The sequence below is a fragment of the Plecotus auritus genome, assembly GCF_963455305.1.
Source record: "Plecotus auritus genome assembly, chromosome: 9".
Taxonomy (NCBI): domain Eukaryota; kingdom Metazoa; phylum Chordata; class Mammalia; order Chiroptera; family Vespertilionidae; genus Plecotus; species Plecotus auritus.
In genome coordinates, this window is record NC_137783.1 from 142,388,899 (window position 1) to 142,408,429 (window position 19,531).

Consider the following 19,531-nt stretch of genomic DNA (forward strand, 5'->3'; position numbering starts at 1 on the left):
CTGCTTCTACAATCGATCAATCATTATGGGGGACATGTCCTGGATGATTTGAACACTAGGATAAGATGAGTCCTTGAGAAGTTTTTATTCCTCCTAGGTAGCTGCACAAATCTACTAAAATTAAATAGGAATTTAAATAATGCTTTACTTTGGGAAAAATTAATTCTCCCATTCACTTTCTCATTTTAAAGAGATATCATTCAACCCTATAAGGCAGGGGTCCTCAAACTTTTTAAACAGGGGGCCAGTTCACTGTCCCTCAGACCGTTGGAGGGGTGGACTATAGTTTAAAAAAAAACTATGAACAAATTCCTATGCGCACTGCGGGCCCGGGACGAGTCGGCTGCTAAGCAGGACAGGCAGCGGCACCTGGCGGGCTGGATAAATGTCCTCAGCGGGCCGCATGTGGCCCGCGGGCCGTAGTTTGAGGACCCCTGCAGGTGCTTGGGAGAACCACTAACCCCATTTAGCAACTTAAAAAGTAAGTTACACGAAAGGTAATTTACCATAGCTTGGAAAATTAAGTCATTATACAACCTGGGCAAAGACCAGGTTTCATGACTTCTAGTCCATGGCTCTCCACAGCAACACAGTGGCTTCTTTAAGATTCCCTGCCAATGGTTGTAGAACAATGCATATATATTTTTCAAACTATTTCCAATCTAAAGAGAATAAAGTTCCATGTATGGAACTGGTATCTCAAAGACTTAAATATATTTTGGTGTGTTTTCCCTCCCAGTTTAATGAAAGTGTTCTCCTGGGGCAACCATACCATGCACATCCTAAAAATTTCTTGCACTCTCTCCCATTAAACTAAAATGCCATTCATCCCAGTTACTAAGGAGATTCTCCCCATGCAGAGTCCTCCATGACCCCTGCTAGTCTCAGTTAGGAATGCATTTATGCCAAACAGTGGCTTCATGAAACTTATTTTGGCTTCTAATGCTCGTTTTCCCCAGAAGTGAAAAGGAAGTCTTGCTTAATGCAGATTTTCATATATATAAATCAGAGTGCTTTTAAAAACAGTATTCCATTACACAATTAGAATAATAGCCTTTCTCTTTATTGCTCTTCTCTAATATTTACAGAAAAGAAAGCACTCCCTCAGTAATCAGTTTTTGGTTTTTTTATGCTGTATGTTTCTGATTGATCTTTCTTACATTTTGGTATACTCATGCATTTTATCATTGTGATAGGGACTCTGCTTTTCTCTGATTTCTTTCTATTTTCCCCAAAGCATGGCATCAAGAATTAGATGCAGTAATGCTTGGGGATAGCTGCCATTACCTGACGTCCTTCAGGCATCCAAAGCCTAATAACCTGCAAATCTCATGATATACAAAAACCTAAAGTTTTCCATTTTTCTCTTTTGATTGTGTAGACAAAAGACTGAGTTCAAGGACTTTCTATTATAGCTGGAGTAAATGTTTATAGTCTAAGCCTTATCACTTGATTTTTAAAAATAAATATCTCCCCTTTATTAACTTAAAAGAATATTAAATACAAAACACAAAAATTTTATGATGTTGGAGCTCATGTCATAGTGGAAAGAAGAAAAAATAAATTATAGAAGCTAATTGTAATTTAAATGATGAGAACAATTAAAATAGAGTCAACAGAATGGAATATAGGATATGTATATGCAGTTTTATGTAGAATGTCTAAGTAAGATGGTGAGATTTGGGTAGGTGAGACAGGAAGCCTTATTTCTACTTGGGAGAAAAGATTCCAGGTCTAGGGCATAACCAGATCAAAGGCCCTGAGTTGAAAAGCACTGAAAGCAAAGCCATTGATGTTGAAATGGAGTGAGTATGAGAGACTAGGAGAGAGATGGGATGAATCTTCTTAGACTATTAGCGATATTGTACAAGTGCTCTAATTAAAATAGGGAAACCCTGAAGTCCTCTGATGGACAAGAAAACCTTTTGTAGGATGGTCCACAGGGGGAAATAAGCTCTCTAAGCCTAATCTATAATAATAAAAACATAATATGCTAATTAGACTGATGTCCTTCCAGAATGAAGCTGGGGCTGATCTAGGCAGCTGCCCCAGGCTGTGAGGGAGGGATCCAGGCAGCCATGGCTGTGAAGGCCTACTCTTGCATGAATTTCATGCATTGGGCCTCTAGTATCTATATAATGGGGAAGAGGCATTATGAGCAATAGAATTTTATCGCTGTAAATGACATTACAGGTTGAGATCACACAATTCAAGTCTTCTATTGAATAGCTAAGGAAATGACTTAGAGAAAAGATACGAGTTTTCCAAGATCATACAGTTAAGTGCTATCATTTTGTTTGTTTTTATGCTCAATATTGGATCTTTATATGATTGTAGAGTCATGGGGAGAAATTCAGTTCTGGATATTGATTTTATTTGTTGTGGCTGAACTGTCGTGGCATGATATTTCTGTTTCATATCTGTATTTTAATGTATGTCCAAAAGAGAAAAGTTAAAATAATGATTATTAGCTCATGTTCCCTTAAGCACAGGAGGCACTATACCTAGTAGCTACAGTTGGGTTTCTATTGCAGCTCAATTTTTAAATCTTGATGTATAACCTATTATTTGTATCTTAAGCTGGTAGCTTGACCTCTCCAAGGGTGAGTCTCCTGATCTGTAAAAATAGAGGTATTAATAGTAACACTCCTCTGAACTTGAAATGAATTAGTGCTCAACAGTATTATCTAAGTTTTTGATATATCATTTTAATTATTATTGGATACAGGTCAATTACATAAACATTTGTTGGCATCTATGTGTTTCAGGCACTTGGACACAGACATGTATAAATAGATGTTGTCTCTACTCTCACAAGAGCCTAACCAGAAAAAGAGATGTCAAAACCCCAGTACCATAATGCGCTAGCTGAAGTATTTAAAAAAAGCTATAGGAAATTCATTGGCAGTGTGAAGAGAGAGGAGGAACATAATATGTATGTTAATGCATCTAATACACTGTTTAAAGTAAAGTAGAAATTAGACAAATTAGAGAGGTAGAGAAGTAGTGGTTTGTAATTTCTTGGTGGGAAATGCTCTTTTGTTAAGAGAAAGAGTGACAGATGAGCTAAGCCCTAAGCCATGAGTGGCATTCATATACTTGGAATTAAGGAAGGATATTCAACGTGAGGAAGTGTATTGGCTTAGAGCCGTGGTCGGCAAACTGCGGCTCTTTGGCCCCTTGAGTGTGGCTCTTCCACAAAATACCATGGCCTGGGCGAGTCTATGTTGAAGTGGCGTTAGAAGAAATTTAAGTTTAAAAAATTTGGCTCTCAAATGAACAAAAAGATAGTTACAGAGGCAGTAAAGCATCAAACAGACTGTCTAATTACAGTGGTAAAGTTAGGGAGAGGTGGGGGAAATAAGAGATCAACTGAAGGACTTGTATGCATGCATATAAGAGTAACCAACGGATGCAAAACATTGGGGGGTGAGGGCATGTATGGGAGTGGGGTGGGGGGGACAATGGTAAGATATGTACACATATAATACCTTAATAAAAATTTGAAAAAAAAAAAAAGAAATTTCAATCGTTGTACTGTTGATATTTGGCTCTGTTGACTAATGAGTTTGCTGACCACTGGCTTAGAGGAAAGAAAATAAGTCTTATAAAAAAAACACCCAGTATCTTAATTAATAGAAATACACATTTCCATGTCTCTCCCCCACATATGCTGACTCAGTTGGTCTGGATTTGGACTGATACCATTGTAATTAGCTAATTATTAATTACAGGAAAGGAGAAAAGGAAGGCCAGACATTACAGGCATGTCATTTGAGCAGCTTCACCAGGGAGCTGCAATTTGACACTCCCCATGGAACCACCAGCCCATCCCCTGCAAAACACCTGGGAAAGGAGTCCAACAAAGGGGAGCTAGACACATGCCCAGTAAAGTTGGGGTGACATGGGGAAGTTACTTGCCTGTGAGTCAAAATGAGGACGGAGATTGTTGGCCAGAATGTGTGGGGCCACCACAAGCCCATGAAAATTTGGGGATATATAATCCCCTAAACAAAGAAGATTGCTCTCTTGTGGCTCTTGGCTGTCTTACATTTGTCTGTATAGCCCACAGCCATGTGGACTCCACAGGCAATGGACTGATGGACTGCAGTGGGAAACACAAACTGCTATAAGCTAGCCTGATGATGGATTGGACTATGTCTGAGCATGTCGAGAAAATTTCTTTTTTCAGGATATTGTTAGAAGCCCACTCCCACAAGCAACAGGTGGGGGCGTGGACCTCTCACCACTGGTAGCAGGACCAAATAACTTACCTTTTTAACAAAGCATCACAATGATTGATACTGGTGACCCATGAAATACCATTTATGAAAAACTAAACTATAATCTAGAGTCTTTGAAGGGATTTCCTTTGAAAATCAAATTGTAAAGGTAGGTTGAGTTTGATTTGTGAGAGGCCTTCCAGCAGCTTTAACCAAAAGCAAATACTTAGTAATTAACATTTTAAAAAGAGACATTGAAGTGATAATTAGTAGAGGAAAACATATTGAAAGCTCTGTTGACATTTTGCTAGAATGTAGAAATTAAAAAAAAAAAATCACAGTGAATCAGGGCTAACACCTTTCCTTCACACCATCAGCATTCCTCAAAATGGTAATTTTCCTCAGACACTTTGAAGGTGCTTTTGTTTTTTGCAAGAAGATATTCTATCTCTCTGAACCTTATGTGTCATGTAGCAGTTGCTACGGTAACTAGTTTAAGGACTGTCATCCAGTTACCAAGTAAATAGTCTAGTAAGGCAGATATTATAGCTGACATGTAAATTAAGGTTGCCCTATCTCTGTCAGCTTTTCTATTCTGAATTCTCTTGCTTTCCATATTTAATAGAGGGCTTTTTTTCTCTTGCAACAATCTTAATTCCTTACCTAGTGGAGCATCATTTGAATACACAATTGACAGTCCCTTTACTTACTTTAGTTTCACATAACTAGGAATCGAGTCCCCAATACCATTCTGAGCTGACAGTAGATAATTAAGATGGTATATAAAAGCCAAATAAAAATTATTTTTGTTGGTCAAGATAAGCAGATGGTAATTCCAAACTTTGTTTCAGTAATTATAACAGAGTTTGTAATTAATTTTCCAGATACTTTGGTTGGTACATAGATGAGTGAGTGCTTTGTGAGAAATGAATTTTAATGTGGGGGGCTATGGCAATTTCAACATGGCAAATTTCAAATTTATGATTTTCTAATTTTACTTGCTTACCAAGTCACAATGTACAAACTTCTAGCAAAGTATAGAAATAAAATTTCACACAATCATTTTTCTTCTTTGTGGTATCTGCAATTTCTAAATTAAAATGTGTAATTACAAATATCAAAGAATAATAAGAATGCATGTGATGAATAAAATAACGAAAGCCTTTTTGTGTTCTCAAATTTGAGTAGAGTGAAAGAACAAAACCTTTGCTTAGTTCATTGTTTGTGCATATGTAAAATAATATACAGCTATTGAAGATAAATTTAAAATATTGAGATAGCTAAAGAAGTCATGTTACCCCTTAGTCCTGCCATTCAGAGAGAATCATTAACATTGTTGTGTTAATGATTCTACTTTTGATTCTACTTCTTAGGTTATTTGTGTGCATGATTTATCTCTTCTTGTAGGAATAAAAAAGATCTTCTGAAGACATTTGTTAAGTAAATCTCTAAAGGAAAGGCAGTTTAGAAATATAATGATTTTTAAAAATTTAGCTTTTATTTCCAAGAGTCATTGTAAACATGGTCACTTGTTTTGACAATTGTCCAGAAGATTATATACCCTTCAGGTTAAATGCAGAGTTTTTGAAATTCAAACATAAGCTCATTCAATGAAGCCTCTTATAATTGGCAGAAGTACTAACTTAACTAAACAGTAGCCTTGGGAAAATAAATTTGAATAGGCAGCCAATTCACAAAATTGCTAATTGCTCTTACTTGACTGTGTATCTTATTTGACATTTGGTCTTTCACTGTGCCGTGCATATATGTATACAATTAATCTCATGTTTTTCTAATTGTATTTAAACTTTAGCTCTGGGAATTACTCAAAAGTATAATTCACAAGTAAAATGTTTAATGTTTTAGTTATTTAAAGTATAAGTTGTAATGAAATATATCAAAGAACAAGGATATATATTGTCTGTTGGTAACTAAAATAATGTTATGCGTTATACACTTATTCAGTCAACTAAGGTGTCTGGATTGCAGGTGATGGCTTTAAACACAGAACTTTTGAGATATGGTTCCTATCTTAAAAACATGGTTCTCAGCCAGGAATGACTATCCCTGCCCCCCACTTGAACATTTGACACTATCTGGAGACATTTTTGGTTGTCATGTCTGGTGGGGGTTGGGTGCTCCTAATATCTAGTGGTTAGGGGTCAGGGTTGCTGCTCCTGTAATGTGCAGGACAGTCCACACAACAATTACCTAATTCAATATGTCAATATCACCGAGGTTGAGAAACCCTGTCTTAAAATATTTCACAGTCTTAGAATGAAAGGCAGGAAGGCTATTATGTCAATGGAATTAAGATTATAGTAAGTACCAAGATAGGTGCTTATGGTAAACGTACAAAGGATGCCTACTTCCCCTGGAGAAGCCTGAGAGTTTTGAGGAAGTGATATTGAGCAGAAAAGGGGAAGAAAGTACAAGGAGAAAACATTTCAGAGAGAGGCGAAGGAGAAAACATTTCAGAGAGAGGCGATAGCTTGAGCAAAATCATGGAACCATCACACAAATGGCTTAATAAGCTTAACTAAGCTGGAGTTCGAAGTGGTTAGTATGGAGCCCTGTGAAGAATAGATCTGGAACAGTAGTCAAAGATTCAATTATTACAATTCAGCTTTGTTAGTTTGGACTCTATCCTATTGGCAAGAGAAATCCATTGGAAAGATTCATGGGATTAAAGAGTATGAATTCACCATTTTAAAAACACAAAAACTAGTGAACACTCCGGCAAACAAAGAAAACTAGAATATAACAAAATGGTTAGAGGCATGGATGTCAATTTGGCTAATAATTATATAGTGCAAGTGAAAAATCCTGGAAGGCTTCTCTATGTCATTAGGTGTGGGGTTTGATGGTAGCTGCTATATAATGGTGACACTAAAGAGGCTGAATGGATGGAATTTGCCTTGCCACTGAGTGTGGGGGTGAGATAGTGAATGGATATTTTCAAAAATTTAGTTACCTGAAACATTAGAGGTAAAGTAGACTGTTCAAGAGGACATTAGAAGAAAAGACAGATTCTCTGAAAATACTTCTATTTTCATTGTCAAGTAGAGAAAAATAAGTTAGCTCTTAGATGTTAGAATATGTAGTTAGAGACATGATGGGAAAAAGAAAGGTAGCATCATGAGCTAGGAAGAGGAGATGGGCCATGTTTGCGAGTATTTGAAATTAAGGTCATACAGAAAGATTCCATTTTTGCTGTAACTCAATTAAATTATGAAAGAACTAGAGGCCCAGCATGTGAAATTGCGCGATGCACCCCGCCTCCCATCTGTGCCGTGAGAGCCACTGCTTGGGGCCTGAGGGGAGGTCCCAAGAGGTGCTCCAGCACCTCCTCCAGCTGATCAGTTATCACGACGTGAGGATGTGATGACCATTTGCATATTAGCCTTTTATTATTATAGGTTACTTGTAAAATACTTATCTAGAGTACTCAATAACCAAGGAAGGGGACTCTGATTCCAGAGTTTAAAAAAAACAACAATTTAAGGTGAGATCAATAATCAGAGGCCCCAAATCTCACCAAGTTATCAGAACTGGGAAACAGACCCTTGGTGTTGAGTTTGACATTTCAGACACCTTGGATGAGATCCCAGGCCACAGGCTCCATCACAAGGAGGCCAGATATACTACCTCTAAGAAGCTTGCCTGCTGTGCCCTTGAAAGTAGGGCTAGGGAAACAAATTAAAAACATATATTGTTCTCTGATAAAACTGCTTTCTTATACAGTACCTCTTCCTTACTATGTAACTTGAGTAAATTTATTCAACTTATCTAGGCTTTGCTCACTTAATTTTTAAATATGTACTATATTATAATATTCCCTATCTTCCAGGTTTCTCTCTCTCTCTTTTTTTAACAATGCTATGTGTATGGCACAGTACTTGGAGAAAATATGGTAACTGAAAATGAACAGGCAACAGCAGCCTGATATTAAAGGAGAGAAGAGATTTTAAAAAGGGAAAGGAGGTAGCAGAAGATTCAAATGACTGATATTGACCATTGGATTAACTCTTAGCATCTCACCGATGAAGTTTAGCTGAGCAGTTTGGGGAGATTTGTGAGAGCAGAAGACTCTGGGCACGAGTTTAAGAGAGAAGAGGACAGATAAGAAAATGCTTGCAGCAGTGTTGGAAAGAAACAAGGAGGCAAGGAAAAATCACATACTTATTTATAGAAGCAAGAGAGAAAACAGGAGTTTTAAAAATGGGAGATGGCAAATGTGAACTATTTTAAGTAGTTTGGTTGTGGAGAAAAATGGGTCAGTGACTGGAGCTAGTTGGTGAGAGAGAGAGAGAGAGAGAGAGAGAGAGAGAGAGAGTGTGTGTGTGTGTGTGTGTGTGTGTGTGAGTGTGTGTGTGTGTAAAGATTTTGTCATGTTACAGACTGAGAGGTCCAGTAGTAGCAAGTGGGGAGGTGAGAACAGAAACAAAGGTAGAAGTCTGATGGATCAAGGTTCTAGAAGAGACAGGAGGGGTTGGAATCAAGAACACAGAAAGAAGAGTTGGCCTTAAGCAAGAGAGAATGACTTGTTCTGAGATTAGAAGGACGTAGAATGTGAATGTTGTCAGTGGCAAGTGTCTACATGTGTGGGCAGGACATTGAGGAAGTTTATGACTCTTAGCTTCAAATTTGTTTGTGAAAGATCAGAGTCAATGTCCTCCACTGAGAAAGCATGTGTAATTTTTTGTTATTTTCACTTTTGGTGATGGTGTGCTTCTTCTCCATCAAGAAGGAGGACTCAGGCATTGACATACTCCATGAGGGCTGTTTCCTCTGATGGAAAAGTTCCATTCAGGCCCAACTCTCTTTCTCTAAAGAAGGGTTTTGTATGTGAACAATCTTTGTTTGAGACTTCCAATCACCACACTCATTTGGTATGTGAGAGTTACTGATTAAGCCTTTTGGGAAACAAACAGGAGTCAAGACTCCACATTTTCATGTTCTCTACAGAAACATGTTTCCAAGAATTGATTCATACAAGCTGTAGTCACAGTTGAATGTCATATTTCCATTACTGTGATGACATAAAATCATTAAACCACTGCTTGTAGAAAAGCAGTCATGTCTGATCATAGAACTGCTCTGTGCCCATTCAAAGGGAATTGCATTTTAAATGACACACAGAGAGCAATGTCCTCCTGAGGAGCGTGGCATGGACTGGGGTTTGGCTTCCACAGTAATTTATTAAATGTCCTCCTTTGGTATGGCTGCAGTATTCAAGCCCTAAGTTCTCAATGGTTGTGTCTAACAGGCTGGAGCAGAGTACAGGTTCATTTCTGAACCATCTCTTCAATGTTTGGATTTTCTGTATTTAAAGTAACAGAAAAAATATTAAAGTTTTTAATATCAAGACTCAACCCCCTCACTAAATCTCTCAAGGGTCTTTATCTAGACTTGTCTTTACATCACATATGTCACAGAAGCAAAATTATGATTACCTATTGTATGTCAGGCATGTTATCTCAGTTAATCCTCACAACATCCATGAGTTGGGTATTATGGCCATGGATAAATGAGTACACTGACATTACAAAAATGAATTTAATCTTTCCAAGATCAATTGATTTAAATTCAGGTCTGAATTTTTAAAAAAGAGACTTTGTATGTAAGGCCAAAATAGACCTCCTATCATCCCACTACAACTGGCCATTGGGGCCTCATGTGGTGAGAGATGTAGATACAAGGCCAGTTAATCCCATGGAGATATAGACCCTGCCTCTCACATCCCAAAAGGAGTGGTACAGGTGATAAACTAATTGGATACAGTAGAGGCACTGCTTGTGGGGAGGGAAGTGGTCATATTTATGGTATTGGATTCTATCCAATATCCCCAAGAGAGCTTTATCAGTAGAGAAAATGGGTGGCTCCTCCTGGACATGGCACATACCTTTTCCATGGCATATTATTCTCTTAATTTAATTAGTTCAATATATTTAATATTCCCCGTTATTTTTTTTATATAATGAGCTTCATACAAGTAATAAGTGTGTTGAGAAAACTAGGTCAGGAACACCAGGAAGTGTGCACAGTAGGACTAAAGAAAGAACATTCTTTTGGAGGCATTCACAATGCTAGAGATCTGTGCTCTCCATTTTCCCACTGTACTTTGGAGTAGCACACAGCAATCTAGCAAATCTAAGCATTGGATTCAAGGAAGATTTTAAGAAACCAATTAGGAAAGCAATAGTTCCTTCCCTGGCATAAGTAAGAACTGGTATCCAACAACTATGTGTATGACATAGTCTCAGCTCTAAGTCCTGATCTACCAACTTGACAACCATCCTTGAGAGAATGAAAGTCTCTTTTCTGACAGGATCCATGCGCTGGTTCGAAGCCTTATCCAGATCTTTGACATGAACATGGCTGAATCTGCTACCTCAGCATTGTACCAGGATTGATCGCTTAAACATTTTGCAGTAGCTGACTTCCACATGAACTGCAGGAAGCTAGCTCCTTCTTTGGGAGACTGGCATTAAGGGATAAGTTTGATAAGCCAAATCTTCTCATACTAGCTTGGTCTTTTTATGTCATCATGGTGCTTAGTACAGTGTATTGAAATACTTGTAATGCACAGACGAATGAATGAATGAAGTGAGTGATTGTGTAGAGAAAAAGTGTAGTCAGTTGGGTTTTCTTTTTCTCACACCACTCCTCCATTAGGTTCCTTCTCCAGAGGTTCAAACAGATGATACTAATTAGAACTCTATTTCCCAGCTGAAATCTAACTCTCTTCTCTATGGTAAATCCCTCTTCTCTTTGATCTGAAACCCAGACTCACTCAGTCATCAAATAATCCCTACCACATCAACAATGGAGCCACAGACTATAGAATAAGGGCTCTCTATGCCTCTTAATTAAAACCCTCCAGATAATTTTTTAGTTTCTTTTGAGATGTGATAAAAATCTTTCTTATTTGTACTAAAAAATCCCCTGGACTTAAGTTTTAGTAATAGCTAGTATTTTTAAATGTTTCACAATGTGCAGGTACTGTGACAAACACTTGACATAGATTATCTCATTTAATCTTCACAGAAACCAATGAAGTGTTTACTGTCATTATCCCTATTTGATGAAGAGGATACCGAGGCTCACAGAGAATTAATACTTTGTCCAAGATCATCTAATGTCAAGTAATCAAGAGTGAATGACCTGAAAGCACGCATACCAGCTGGGACCAGCCTGTCATTGAGAGGGAAACTTACAGAGTCAGAGCAATAGCAGGTGAGCAATCTTCTTAATGGTAATTGCCCAGTGAATTGGTGAGCAAGATATAAGACTTGAGAGGAGCCCCAGACTTGAGCTGTTGAACTAATAAACAGCATGGTTGGAGTTAAACCAGCTCTTCCTCTAGGATGGCTTGGAGCGAGGGCCAAACTCTGTGGTGACAGTTCTGTGATGTAGCAGAATTATAGCTTCCAGCCCTAATCTTCAACCTCAGCACTTAAAACTGAGATGTCTTCAGCCCATCCCTAGCTCAGAGTCCAGGACCTGAGGTTTGTTTTTATAGAGGTATGTTGTTGCAGATTCTTGACCTTTAGCTCTGTTCTGTCTCATCAGCATACTCATCAGGTATCTGCCTTAAATACTCAGTTGTTGGCTGTTTCCATATCTTCTGGGTTTTAATAGCCAAAATATCCTGTTTTTAAGGGGTAAAGAAGTAGTACCTGCCTCTTTAGGGAGCCAACCTACTGGGTATCCAGGTTAGACAAATTAATCCTTGCCTATCACCTAGCCATCAGGCAGTCAAAACTTTATTTATGTACTGCAGGTTGATGCCCGAGTCTTTCCAGTGTTAAATTATTAGCAGTAACAACTTGATATAATTATCTATATGTGCATTCTGAGTAGTATTTATAGTCTGCAGTACATACTTTTCCTATCATATAATATTATCTTGTGGTTCCTAGTTGACCATTTGAAATACTTATGTACTATTCACCTATTTCTAATCCCTATAACTCACCATTTTGGTACTCTATGCTTCATTAGCCATCTAAAGAGGATATGTTGTTGACCATAGAATTGATAAGCTTATTCACTGGGTTGTGTGTTTGGGGATAGACAGTGGGGAGATTCTAAGAGGTAGGGTTCCTTAGAAGAAAAAGTAAGTCTAAAAGCAGAATGTGTGGCTTCTGTGTTATGTATGCATATTTGTAGGAGTTGTAAACTAGTACTGATGGGATTAGGAACTTGTTTCTGTGTCAGTTGGATTGCTTATCTTGAATTCTATTTGTTTATGTCATAATGTCTCATTTCATTCCTTCCAATAATTCTCATTTTATTTTATAAATTCATTAACTTTATAAATATAAACTGTCTGTGGACTAATAGAAATCATTAGTAATTAAATACTGATAATGTCTTTATCACCAAATATAAGGTTCATGAGGTTTGATCTGTTTTGTTGATTGCTGTATATACATTAGATACTAGTTAAAGCAAAGTTGTTGCTCAGTGAATATTTATTGTTCAAATAAGTAAAGTAATGAATGACTCTTTTGCTATGAAAATTAATAATGAAATCAATTAAATTTTCTTGTAATATCAAGGTATTGTTTTTGATTATGTTTATTTATTACATTAGAGGGAAAAGGAATGATGATTTTTTTATACTAAGAATTATTTATGTATGAATATAATGAGATGGGAAAAATTATCATTTGCTCTTATTTTACTACTAGAGGCCCAGCACATGATTGAAATCGTGTGAGGAGGTACCCCGTGGGCAGCCAGGACCCGCGCCTGACTCCCACAGCACTGGCTGCCATGGGAGTCAGGCCAGACCGGTGCCACGGGGGTCCAGGACCCAAGCCTGACTCCCACAGCACTGGCTGCTGTGGGAGTCAGGCCAGAAGTGTACTGTGGGAGGCCGGGACCCGCACCTGACTCACAGTGTCCCCCCTGGCCCCCCTGCCTGTGTCTGCTCCGGGGCCCTGCCTCTGTCTTTGTCTCCACTCTGGGCCTCACCTGTGCCCACAACCTCCTCCTGTCTGGTCGTGACCCGTTACAGAGTCCTGGCCTAATTTGCATATTACCTCTTTATATGTATAGATATCTAAATCACTTGGTTTTCAATGAGAAGGATCAATATTTTAAATATATACATATGTATTTTTAATCCCGTGATTAAAAGTACTTTCAACTCTGTGGAAATACTAGAATGTATATAAGTGTGTGTATAAATGGCAAGGGTAGTTAATGATTATAAAAATATACTCATATCCGGTGATCAGGGACTGTTTTGGATATATAATTGCCTCCCCACAATAACCATAAAAAATAAAAAAGACATAATTTTAAATAGGAGGGACCAAATAAATCTCTGCTTGTACAGCTCTCTTTTATAGGCAGTTATATTATAATAGTGGCCCGATGCATGCATTTGTGCACATTGAAAGGAATCCAGCTCCCTCCTTTCTGGTTCCGGGTGCCTCACCCGAGAACCTCTGCTGCCAAGTCACTGCAGCTCGGCAGCTCCTGCGTTGAGCATCTGCCCCCTGGTGGTCAGTGCGTGTCACATGTACCGGCCAGTTGGACGGTCACTTAGCCTTTTATATATATAGACTAGAGCAGGGGTGGGCAAACTTTTTGACTCGAGGGCCACAATGGGTTCTTAAACTGGACCGGAGGGCCGGAACAAAAGCATGGATGGATTGTTTGTGTGAACTAATATAAATTCAAAGTAAAGGAGTGGAGGGGAGAGCAAGAGAACCAGATAGAACAGCCTGATCTGGCCCGCGGGCCGTAGTTTACCCACGGCTGGACTAGAGGCCCGGTGCACGAAATTCGTGCACGGGGGCGAGGGGTGTCCCTCAGCCCAGCCTGCACCCTCTCCAATCTGGGACCCCTCGAGGGATGTCTAACTGCCTGTTTAAGCCCGATCCTGGTGGGATCAGGCCTAAATGGGCAGTCGGACATCCCTCTCACAATCCAGGACTGCTGGCTCCCAACTGCTCACCTGCCTGCCTTCCTGATTGCCCCTAACTGCTTCTGCCTGCCAGCCTGATCACCCCCTAACCACTCCCCTGACAGCCTGATTGATGCCTAACTGCTCCCCTGCCAGCCTGTTTTCCTCTAACTGCCCTCCCCTGCAGGCCTGGTCACCCCTAACTGCCCTCCCCTGCAGGCCTGGTCCCCCACAACTGCTCTTCCCTGCAGGCCTGGGTCCCTCCCAACTGCCTTTCCCTGCAGGCTTGGTTGCCCCAACTTCCCTCCTCTGCCGGCTTGGTCACCCCTAACTGCCCTCCCCTGCAGGCTTGATTGCCACCAACTGCCCTCCCTTGCAGGCCTGGTCCCTCCCAACTGCCCTCCCTTGCAGGCTTGGTCCCTCCCAACTGCCCTCCCTTGCTGGCCATCTTGTGGTGGCCATCTTGTGTCCACATGGGGGCAGGATCTTTGACCACATGGGGGCAGCCATCTTGTGTATTGGAGTGATGGTCAATCTGCATATTACTCTTTTATTAGATAGGATAGAGGCCTGGTGCATGGGTGGGGGCCAGCTGGTTTGCCCTGAGGGGTATCCCGGATCAGGGTGGGGGTTCCCTTGGGGTGTGGGGCGGCCTGGGCGAGGGGCCTGTGGTGGTTTGCAGGCCGGCCATGCCCCCTGGTGACCCAAGTGGAGGCCTTGGGATCTGGGGTTTATTTATCTTCTACAATTGAAACTTTGTAGCCTGGAGCGGAGACAAGCCTTCTGCCTGCTCTGTGGCAGCAGCCATTTCTGTTGGGACGCATGTATCTTCTATAATTGAAACTTTATAGCCTTAAGCGGAGGCCTGGGCCAGCCAGGGTGTGTGGAAAGCTTGGCTTCCTCCATCACCGTGGGCAACCCTAGCCTCCTGCTCTTTCCAGCTCTGTGGCTGCTGCCATTTCTGTTTGGCTTTATTTATCTTCTATCATTGAAACTTTGTATCCTTGAGTGGAGGCCTAGGCCGGCAAGGACAGGCGGAAAGCTTGGCTTCCTCCATTGCTGGGGAAACCCAAGCCTCCCTCCTGCTCTCTGTGGCCATAGCCATCTTGGTTGGGTTTATTTGCATATTCGCTCCTGGTTGGCTTGTGGGCATGGCTTTTGGGTGTAGCAGAGTGATGATTAATTTGCATATTACTCTTTTATTAGATAGGATTATTTAAGAGGGTGAAGCCTTATTTACTAGTTGTGTGCACTTGAAAAGGTTACTTTTTCTTTCTGGGACTTGTCTTTCCCATTGACAGAAAGAGAATAACAGTACTTACCTTATAATTTTGTTGTGAAGAATTAGTGAGATAGTGCATGTAAAGCCTGTGGAGTCAGTGTCTGATGCAAAGTAAGCACTCAATAAATATTACCAGTACTGTTATGTTCATGTCCTAATGCATAAACCATCACTTTCTCCAGGCAACTTATGCAAGTCAGGAATGTCATGATCCCTGATTTTGGTTCCAGTGTTTCATCATTTTGTAGAGTCTTTAAGACTCTCCAGTTGCCTCTTAATGAAAATACAGGTCATAACACACCACAATATATATACATAATGCCTGTTATGTCTTACTGAAATTGGGTTTCCTGGGACCCCTCCAGTCCTCCTTGATATGCCCTCGACTCTTTAAATGTCCTGCCTTCCTTTTTTGTGTATGTTTAACCTGGAACTAGCCCAATTCTGGCAATGATGGCAGGTGAGGAAACACACTGACTGCACCTCTAAAACTCCAAGTTGCCCAAATCTCCCAATTTAGCAGCTTTTGGAAAGAGCAGAATAAACACCTGATGTTTTCCTCATCAGCATTTCCAATCTAATGTTGTAGGCAGAATATTAAGCCCCAGCGTGCGATAGTTCTGCTAGGCAATAGTAGCATGGCAAATAAATAGAAACTCCTTTAGGCCATGAAAAATGTAGCAGTTCTAAATATACCTACACCTATATGTTGGAATACACATAAACACCCCACTGGATTTAAAGAAAGTGTGAAGATTTCTTGAGTATTAGTTGAAGGCAGTCTTCTGAGTTCGACTCTATAAACTTGCTTTGGAGCTTTTTTCCCCTCTTTTCCTGGCTTTTATCCATTTGAGTTTCTTCCAAATGACCCACTCTTTGACTTTCTTTAGATAATTTGAAAATACTGACCATACAGATTCCAAGGGTGAAAGGGATCTTCATCTCCACTGAACTCCAAAGAGCAACTCTCTTTTCTCATTCCCAGAGGGATTTTTGTAACCTTGTTATAAGTATTTCAGCTGTACTAGAATGCCTACAGAAAAAATAATGAACAAAGCTTCTCACTAACTACATTTTAGTGGGTATTATTAAAAGTCAGCTCACCCTAGTCTCAAAGTGAAAACAAAAACAAAGTGCTTGACTTAATAAATGAAATAACTACATAAGTGTTAAGATGACATTTGGCCAAAATAGTATAATGAATACCATGTAGAGTCTATCATCCTAGTTTAAATATTTTACATCAACTGGCTCTTTTGAGTCAAAGCTAAAGGAATAAAGGACTCTATCTTACAAAATATCCTATATTATAAAAGCCTAATATGCAAATTGTCCTCTGGGGTGGTCATTTGAATGAGAGACTGGGAGTTCGACTGGGAGACCAGGAGTTCAAACGCTCGCTATGACATGTGCTGATCATCAAGGGGCGGCACGGAACATGGCGAGCATCGGTGACGCAGGGCCCGGGCAGGGGGCTGTGACCTCTCGCCGGCTACCTGGGGGTGGGGGTAACGAGGACGGAGGTGCAGTCAGAATGCTGGATGTCCACAGAGCTCACTCTCCCCCTGCTCCCCTCCCCCAGGACACAAGGGCTTGTCCGCCAGGGAAGCCCCTGCTCTCAGGTAACGGGCGCCCACAAGGAGCCTGCCCCACACCTGTGCGGTCTCTTCTGGGTGAGCTGGGCCACAGCCACCAGGACTGCAGGGGCTGGTCGAGTTCCCTGTAGGTTCTGCAAGGCCGGCCGGGAGAGAGCGCATTGCCCGCCCAGCTTCTGTGTGGTGCCGCTGGGTGGCCCAGAGGCCCATGCTGTGCCCTGGCCTGTGGCCTCTGGCCATGCTCACCGCATCTCCACATCGGGACTCGGGTACCGTGACTCAGGTGAAGGGGAACACGAGGGGGCCCAGGAGCCCAGGTGCTGCCCAGGGCCCAGAGGTCAGCTGGGACCTGCCCATCCATGCCAGATGCTCATGCTTTGATCGCTGGCCAGGCCTAGGGATTGCACCCATGCTCAAATTCCATGCACCGGGCCTCTAGTATAAATATATACATATGCATATACATATACATATACATATACACATACATATATACACATATATGTATGAATTTTCAATAAAAATTTGAAGATAATTTTAGGAGAGGTATATAATGTATATAGATATATGTAGATTTCACATTCAAAATCCTGCATTAACTCAGACCGTACTCTGAAGTGAATGGGTCAGGTGTGTCCAGACCATTATCCCTTTTTGTTCTGGGAGCAGTAAGGTAAGGGTAAAGGTTGCTAAAACTCTGGGGCCTTTCTCATCTCATAGTGAGTAACCATGACGATTTTCCCCATAAGCCATAGAATTCTGATTTTCTATGTTATCCTTAACATGAAATAGTTTGGACACACTGCTTAAGAATTGTTTATTTATTCTTTCTGTGGATATTCATTGACTAGCTCCTCTTAACTATGAACTAGTGTGTTATTGGTTATGAGTGTGGAATAGAGGTGACTAAAGTTTGTTTCTGACCTTGAGGAAATCACAGCCTATAAGGGGAGATAGATGCCCAAATAACTAAACACACTGCCATATGTCATTTATGTAGACCTACATGTAGGAGAGCCACTCATTTGTATTTGGAATGAGAAACAGGATGAGGACACACAGCACAGAAGAACTGATGTTCAACTGAACTTTGAAGCTTAAGTAGAGTTCCCCAGGACAGTTATATGTTGCAGTATTATTTCTCAAACAAATAATTTCCTATTACAACATCTTTAATGGTTACATACTATTCCACAGTGTGGATATAATACAAACAATTTAACTGAGCCCTTATATTTGGTCAGTAGGCTAGATCCATTTTTTGGCAACTATCAACACCTTTGACATAAAGATTCTAAATCATTGTGTATACCTCGAGTTTCTTCTTAGAATAGAGTCCTAGGTGTGAAATTTCTGGTTCAGAGGGCCAGCACATTTTCAAAGAATAAATACACTTTTTAAGCTAGCATTATAAAAGATTAGGACTTTGAGGTCAAATTTACTTCCATTCAAAATAAAAAACCTTCCTTCTTTTGGTTATTTGACCTTGGGCAAGTTGCCTAACCTTCGTTACTAGTAGTTTCTTTCTTTTTAAAAAAGTGAGGATCATAATACTTACCTTAAATGCTGCTTTAAAACCTGTAGTTGAATTTAATAAATACTTATTAAATCTCCCGTAGATTTTTGACAATAGATACCAGATAGTTGTGAAACTCTGACATTAAAAATTCAAGCGTTCTGAATATTTTAGGTTCGTGGCATTAATTAATTTCTAACAGGAAATGCCCATTGCCTAAATAAATAACTGTGTGGTTTACCAACTAGCTCAACTTTCAAAAATTTTAACTCCCCATCCATATAAATAACCTGAAATTGCGGGACTGTGGTGAAAAATTTGTTCTGAAAATAAGAATGTTGTAGTATTTAATGAAGAGACAGAAACCTGGAATAAAAATCTTATTCTTCCACTTACAACCCATGTCACCCTACCTCTCAGACCTTCAGCCATATCTTCTGAAAAAGATGCAGAAGATTACATTTTCTTTGTGCTTCAAAGAATCAGATGAGTAATGCAAATTTAAATAGATGATAGATGATTGAGAGATAGAGGAAAGGTGGATCTCTAAATTGTTATTTTGATATAAACTATTATTATTGGTTTTTAAATCTACCATGAATCTTTTTACTTATTGAAAAAGAAGAGGCAGCATGCAAACTTTACACTTCTCTCATGCTAGTCAGTGCATTCTGAGTTTTTCATAGTATATTGATGTAGGGCATTGACTTGAAGGATCGGGATTTATTTTTGAACTCCTGTCAGCAGTCCATAATTACCATTGCCCAGAAGAGAAATGCTATTTTGCCTCCTGCATCATCAACACAACTGTCAGCAAATAAGGAAGGCAGCGTCTTCACAGTTATTACTGCTAATGCACCAAGCAGGAAAGAACAGCTGGATTTTCACACATTGGGCTATTAGAAGAACTGGCATTTACTAAAATATATCTTCAATTTCCACCTACCTCTTTTTGCTTTAAATGTATTTAAAGAAAAAATCATTTTTATT

General features: G+C 39.9%; 1 protein-coding gene across 12 annotated transcripts in view; it reads left to right on the top strand.

The window, feature by feature from the left end:
• The window catches only part of LRRC4C (leucine rich repeat containing 4C), a 1,012,843-nt gene that overhangs the window by 219,625 nt on the left and 773,687 nt on the right, over window positions 1–19,531 (top strand). For all 12 annotated transcript variants that reach the window (XM_080642544.1, XM_080642555.1, XM_080642549.1 and 9 more), the window contains exon 2: window positions 11,274–11,462. The gene's annotated coding sequence lies outside the window, so the exon portion shown is untranslated. The remainder of the gene's footprint in view (window positions 1–11,273; window positions 11,463–19,531) is intronic.